Below are 8,056 nucleotides of genomic sequence, written 5' to 3' on the forward strand. Positions count from 1 at the left end.
TAAGGTGAGAGGAGAAAGATTTTAAAAAAGACACAAGGGGCAATTTTTTTTACATAGAGAATGGTTCGTGTGTGGAATGAACTTCCAGAGAAAGTGGCGGATGGGGGTACAGTTACAATGTTTAAAAGACATTTAGATACCTACATGAATAAGCAATGTTTGGAGGGATTTGGGCCAAGCAGGTGGGGCTAGTTTAGTTTGGGGTTATGGTTGGAATGGACTGGTTGGACTGAATGGTCTGTTTCTATGCTGTATGATTCTATGACTCTATGATTGCTTGTGGCTGGTGGACCTTGCTTATTTGCATCTCCCTACCTCTGTCATACTCAATATAGCTCTACAAACATTCTCCCCGTGTCTGTGTGGGTTTCCTCCGGGTGCTCTGGTTTCCTCCCACAGTCCAAAGATGTGCAGGCTAGGTGGATTGGCCATGCTAAATTGCCCGTAGTGTTCAGGGATGTGTAGATTATTTGTGTCATAGGGGGATGGGTCTGGGAGGGATGCTCTGAGGGTCGGTGTGAACTTGTTGGGCTGAAGGGCCTGTTTCCACACTGTAGGGATTCTATGATCTATGATCTATGATCTGAACAGAGTAACTGAACTGTCCCTGCAATAGGTACGTAGTGGCAAAAGGTTAGAGACACTGCCCTCATTCTGCTCACAATACATCTTTGATGATGCAGTCACATGACAGTGAAGAGCTATTTCTGACTTGTAAAGGATGTTTGTAATGTTCTATGACTGGGTTCACAAAATAACTATTCATTTTCAGCTCTCCAGTTTCTGAAATGTGATTTGTTGGGCCAAAGGGCCTGTTTCCACACTGTAGGGATTCTATGATTCTATTCTTAACAATCAGAATCTAATGAATTTATAAAAAGGTCATGGGTTCTGCAAAGTCTTGTAATTCCAAAATTATTCACTTAAGCCTCTTGTGTGGGTCCTCTGTGATGCAGATAGATGATAATTTAGCTAAAGGCACCAGATTTCTAATAGGCTTCTTCTGTGGTTTATTCCTGTTCTTTGGCAAGAATTCTATGGGGTTTATAACTTAAAACAATTTCTAAAATTTAGGTCATAGAGTCATAGAGATGTACAGCATGGAAGTACTCCCTTCAGTCTGACTCATCCATGCCGACTAGATATCCTAAATTAATCCAGTCTGAATTGCCAGCATTTGTCCCATATCCCTCTAAGCCCTTCCCATTCATGTGCCCATCTAGATGCCTTTTAAATGTTATAATTGTACCAGCCTCCACCACTTCCTCTGGCAGCTCATTCCAGACACGCACCACACTCTGCGTGAAAATGTTACCCCTCTGGTCCCTTTTAAATATTTCCTCTCTCACCTTAAACCTATGCCCTCTAGTTTTTGACTCCCCCACCCTGGGGAAAAGACCTTGGCTTGCTTTAGCATAAAGGAGAAACACTGGATGACATGTGAGAACAATGTCCTTCCATGTCTGAGAGAGAAACTCCAAAACAGCTCAAATCAATCAGATGGAAACTTTTCTTTGTTTGTCTTTATTTTCTCTCTCCCTCTCCAACTTCCTCTCTATATCTCACGCACACTCTTCCACTCTCACTCTACATCTCCTGTTATCTCAGTATCGCTAACTTGCTCGAATTCCCTCTCACTCTCCCTCTATTTCAGGCATGACTCTCTCATTCTCACTTTAATCAACTTTCACATCCTTGAAGAGTTTGAGACCATGATTTTCTCTATTGTAAATGTTAGAAAATTCTAATAAGCACATGGGATCTTGGACATGAATATACACATGGTGTACAAAAGTATGGAAGTTATGCTAAACCTTTCTCAAGCATTGGTTAGGCCCCAGTCGGAATATCATCTTTAAATCTGTGCACAGTTTAAAAAGAATGTCAAGACATTCAAGGGGAGCAGAGGAGATTGACCAAAATATTACCAGGATGAGGGACCTCAATTACATGCAGAGACTGGAGAAAACTTGATTATTCTCCTTTAAGCACCTCAAGGTTAACACCAGAAGACCATAAGATGTGAGAACAGAGGTAGGCAATTTGGCCCATGGATTCTATTCCTCCATTCAATGAAATTATAGCAGATCTGATTATCCTCAATTTCACTTCATACCTTGTGCCCATAACCCTTGATTCCCACACTAACTAAAAATATGTCTGTCTCAGTTTTGGAGACACTTAATGATCCAGCCTCAATAAAGCTCTTTGGTAAAGGATTCCATATATTCACAACCCTTTCAGAGAAGAACTTCCTCCCCATCTCTGTCTGAAATAGGCAGCCCCTTATTGGAATTATTCCCACTGATTCTAGATTCTCCAATAAGGCAAAGCAACCTCTCCTCACCTACTCTCTAAAACCCCTTAAGAATTTTATACATTTCAGTAAGGCCACATTTCATTCTACTAAACTCCAATAAACACAAGACCAACCTACTCAACTTCTCGTAAGAAACTCCCTCCGTATCCATGATTGACTTAATGAACTTTCTCTGGACTACCTCCAATGCCAGTATATCTTTCCTTGGATAAGAGGTTGAAACTGTTCACAGTATTCCAGCTGTGGTCTCATTAGTGCCTTGCATTGTTTTTGCAAGATTTCCCTCTTTTTATATTCCATTCCCTTTAAAATAAAGACCAACTTTCCATTTCTCTTTCATATTACGTGTTAAGTTTGTTTGCAAACATTTTGTGATTCATGTACAAGGACTCCCAAATCCCTCTGTGCCGCAACTTTATGCAATCTTTCTCTATTTAAATAATATTCAGCTCCTGTAATCTTCCTGGCAAAGTGCATAAGCTCATATTTCCCATTGAATCTGAACCATGTATCAACATTTATAAGGGGTATCCCCAGTAGTTGGTCAGTATTTACAAGAAGTCCCAAAGTATGTTTAAGTAATTACTGGGGGATCCCTGGAGAGTGTCAGTATTTGAAGGGGTTCCCCGGTCATATGTCAGTATTTACAGGGAGTCCCAAAGACTGTGTCGGTGTTTATAGGGAGTCCCATGAGTGTATCAGTATTTACAAGGCATCCACGTGAGTGTGTTAGTATTGAAAGGAGGGCCCCTATTGGTGTGTCAATATTTGTGAGTGTGTCAGTGTTTACAGGAGAGGATCTGTGAAAGTCTAAGTATTTACAATGCATTCCTGTATGCCTGTCAGTTTTTGCTGTGAGTCATTGTGTGTATGTGACTACTTAAAGGAGGCCCCCTAATTGTGTGTCAGTATTTACAGAGAGTAGATGCCTACATCTGAGTTGGTAAAATATTAAGCTAAAGAAACATTTGAACCAAGAGTGAATTATATGAACAGTGGTAATTACTGGACAATATTTTTAAGTAAATCAGTACCAAAGTGAGCAAAATAAGATCTTCAAATAGTGATGCCAAAAGAATTGGCAAGCGTGCAGATGATTTTGGTAATCCTCCAGTCAATCACGGAGACTGTTATTTTACATTTATTCTCTGTTTGTGGGTATTGCTGGCTATGCCAGCAATTTGTCCCTAATTGGCCTAGAAAACGTGATAATCCCCTCTTAAACTATTTGCTGTAGTTCATTGAGACATTTTTTTAAATAGACTCTGTAATTAGACTTTGTTTGCTTTGCTATTTGTTGAGTAAGTGAGTTTTGTTTGCCATAAAATATTCTTGTTTGTTGTTTCCCATGCTGCCATCAATCCATTGTCTAAGGCAGTGGTATCAATAAACATTTCAGATTTCAAAGAAGTGAAATGACTAAAGTCTGGTACATTTATCTCCATATTCATACCTCAATGCAGATACCTCTTTCGAGTGTCAATATTTGTTTCAGCTAAAGCCTTCAGATAAGGCACCCCTCTGAACGCCTTCTACATGGATATTATACTAGACATAAAGGTGAGACACACTGACTATGGCAATTCAATAATGTTTAACCACAATGTTTCATGTGCCTTGTTAGATTTGGAGTCTTATTATCATCTGGGCACAGCGAAGGCAAATTTTTAAATTAAACTTCTGAAAAATATACCAGAGGCTTCAGCACAAAATCGAGGCTGACACTTCCATACAGTACCAAGTGAGTGCTATACTCTTGGAGGTGCTAGTTTTGCAAATAGAGACTTAACACATGAAACAACATAAACCCAAACAGCAAACAGTTCTTTTCTGGTCATACTCTCGTCCATTAAAATGACTGGAGAATCCTTCATTGTGCAACGTAGCTGGATTGGATAGTTGGAAATCTGACTATCGATCTCATTCTCGACAGTTTTCCTCCTTCACAGACAATTCAGTGGAACTGGTAATGTGGGACACACAGCGGATTCACTGACAGTGAAGCCAGAAGAGTACTGCTGACAGTATGATGACATGAGAATTATGAGTGCACTGAGGGACAACACCATCATTGGTCAGATTGCTTCTTTCCTGACCTGTGTATATCAAATAGTGAGAGGCTGTAATCCAGAAATGTCCAATGGTTTTGTTATCCAGAGTCTCTAGGACCACCTGTCATGTTCAGATCCCTGCTCCTGGTAATTTCAGGAAATCTCAGGTTACCGATTCACAATTCTGGGTGTTCTGATGGTCGGTTCCACTACTGAAGTAACAATGCTCATAGCAGCCTCATCCAAATCTCAATGTCCAGACAATTCACACCAGACAAGAAATGTAAACGCCAGTAAGAGGGAGTCAGCTGAGGAACTCTTTCTGCAGGGTTGGGGCAGTAGATAGTTGGAGGTGAGGGTCACTGAATGTAATGCATGAACTATTGTTCAGATATTTGTCCTCTAATGTACGATTGCAAAGTCGTTTACTTTAAAAAAGATAATAGATTAAGTACCTTGGAGAAGTTGTTCCCACTGGTAGGATTGTTGATGGTCAGAAGAACTGAAAAAGTAGCACTAGCAGATTCAAGAGTAAATTTCAAAAAGGAATTGGGTAAATTCTTGAACAGGAACATATCGCACATCTTTGGGGAATGATTCAGCATATGGGACTAACTGTAGTGTTTCTGAAAAGGCAGATTATGACTGGGTTAGGAAGCATAAGCTGATTCATTTTCTTGTCCCACTTCTCCGCTGTTCATAACAAAGTCTGAATTTAGATATCGCCAGATTTTCAAAACATATATATAAATCATGTTTATCATATGCATATATGGTGTAAAACTGTATGTAATTCACTATCACAAACAAGTCAGTAGGTTCCTTTAGTAACCAGGAAATGGCTAGTTTGTTGCAAACAAAACTTACTCAAGCAAAGATGCAAAGTTTAATAAGAAAAGGATTAAACTGTGTAACAACTCTTCTTGAAAAATAACACTTACACAGCATTAGCAGCACAGCCAATGAGAATACAGGTCATGCCAGATCCTAGAATTAAAGCTAGTTCTTCGATCATATGTGCAATTTTTGCAGCATGTTATCATTGTGATCATTCACTAAGACATAGCCACACCGGCTGCCAATGTTCTTTGGCAGCAAGACTTAAGCTTATTATGCAAAACAAACTTTCCAGTTTCTTTCCCTTGGACCACTGAGACTGTTTTTTATATGATTCCTGTTGGCATGAATCTCTCACAATTCTGATGGCCTAAACATTTTCAGTTACAATAACTTAAAAGATTTCTACCCAAATTCTGCTGGCTTGGAAGCTTCACAGACTAGAAACCACTTCCGCTGAGATGACTGGTTCCCTTTAACTGAACTGAAAAACTAGGTTCTCCAGCTCAGAGAAAAGCTGTTCTCTTCTGAAGTGAACTCTGCGTTGTTCTGAACCGAGACCTTGAACATTCTATTCTAAAGTCAAAACTAAATTAATTATGTAAATGGGTTTACTCAATCTATCATTTGTGGCAGAATCAGGCAACAGGTCCAATGAGACTGAGCTTGACATCGGGAGCATCTCATTTCATCTTTTATGCTTTTCACAAATGGTGTTGTGAGTTTCTTGCCAGGCAGCAGCAAATCACCAATTAAGGGAGATTATTGTAGGCGAAAAGCCTTGTTGACAGCACAACTTGCCCCATTAACATTCAGCTTTCTAACTTACCAAACCGGTCAAACAAGCTAGAGATTGAGAAATCTCAAGATGGTAACTAGAGCAGTACTTGGCGAATTCAGTTTGCTGCTTAATCAAAGTGACTTCCATGTTGGACTCAACACCAACATCTCAGGGCACTCCATAGGCACCAGGTACATTTAACCCTCATCCACAGACTTTAGCAATTGCTGTAGGCTAGCCTCTAACTTTCCTTATAGCACATCTCTGATCCATTTACAGTACTTCTGTACTTCAATTCTGCACCTTGGCCTGCATTAGCAGCCGTCATTGTAATACTTCAGCAAGGACACTGTACAATGACGGACATGGGATCCAGGGGGAGCAAGCCAATTGACTACAAAATTGGCTTGAAGGTAGGGGGCAGAGAGTGGTGGTAGACACGTGCTTGTCAGACTGGAGGCCCTGTGACCATTGGTGTGCCACAAGGATCAGTGCTGGGTCCACTGCTTTTCGTCATTTCTATAAATGATTTGGATGTGACTATAAGAGGCATGGTTAGTAAGTTTGCAGATACAACAAAATTGGAGGTGTAGTGGACAGTGAAGAAGATTATCTCAGAGTACAATTAGATGGGCCAATGGGCCAAGGGGTGACAGATGGGAGTTTAATTTAGATAAATGTGAGGTGTTGCATTTTGCTAAAGCAAACCAGGGCAGGACTTATATACATAATGGTAGGGCCCTGGGGTGTGTTGTAGAACAGAGAGATTTAGGAGTTAGGTGCATAGTTCCTTGAAAGTAGACAGGGTGGTGAAGAAGGTGTTTAGCACGCTTGCCTTCATTGGACAGAACATTGAGTATAGGAGTTGGGATGTAATGTTGAGGTTGTACAGGACATTGGTGAGGCCATATTTAGAATACTGCATACAATTCTGGTCGCCCTTCTATAGGAAAGATGTTGTTAAACTTCAGAGGGTGCAGAAAAGATTTACAAGAATGTTGCCAGGACTGGAGGATTTGAGCTAAAGAGAGAGGCTGAATATACTGGGGCTTTTTTCTCTGGAGCTTCAGAAACTGAGGGGTGACCTTAAAGATGATTATAAAATCATGAGGGGCATGGATAGGGTGAATCTTTTTCCCCAGGGTTGGGGAGTCCAAAACAAGAGGGCGTAGGTTTAAGGTGAGAGGGGAAAGATTTAAAAAGGGCCTGAGAGGTAAGTTTTTCATGCAGATGGTGGTGCATGTATGGAATGAGCTGCTAGTAGAAGTGTGGAGGTTGGTACAATTACAACATTCACAAGGCATCTGGATGGGTACATGAATAGGAAAGGTTTAAAGGATATGGGCCAAATGCTGGCAAATGGGACTAGGTCAGTCTGTTCAGCATGGACGAGTTGGGCCAAAGGTTGTGTTTTCATGTTGTATGACTCTATGACTCTATAAGTATCTAACTCAGCAACTGGACCACGCTCCATTTCCAGGTACTTTACACACTGTCATAGCATATGTTCACTCTGGGCTTCCCTGGATATTCACAAGATTTTCTTTTGCCCTCTTAGGCCCCCTCAGCCAGTGATATGAGGTTCATAATACTCCAGCCTTGCCTTGACATTTAATGCAGACACAAAGCCAAGAAGCTTGTCGTGGTTGTCTACAGTTCTCAGACAACTGAAGACTGCTCTTCGATCAGAGGGCCCTGGTACAGTAACTCAGGGGCAGCCTCCAATACCAGTCCAGGGGTCTGGAAACAAGTCAGCCACTTGGAGTGGCCATAGGCAGGATGCTCTCCCTCACATGAGGGGTGAGGAGCCAATCGTCAGGCTGCCCAGCACCTATCTTGAGTGTTTCTGCCCTATTGTGAGCTGTTTTCTTCCCGGGATAAGAGAGAGGCAGGTATTAAGGAAGTTGAAAGTGGGTGGAACGGCTTATTAGTTTTGATGCAGGTGGGGAGTTGTCCTGAGTGAACGAGTAAGTAGCACAGAAGGCACGGAGACTTAATGGTGTTGCGGGTTGGGGTGAATGAGAGTGACTGCCAAAAAGTGTTGCAGGCAACAGTGAGAGATGTGGA

Source organism: Rhincodon typus, chromosome 20 (assembly GCF_021869965.1).
Source record: "Rhincodon typus isolate 14 chromosome 20, sRhiTyp1.1, whole genome shotgun sequence".
In the NCBI taxonomy this organism is placed as follows: Eukaryota; Metazoa; Chordata; class Chondrichthyes; order Orectolobiformes; family Rhincodontidae; genus Rhincodon; species Rhincodon typus.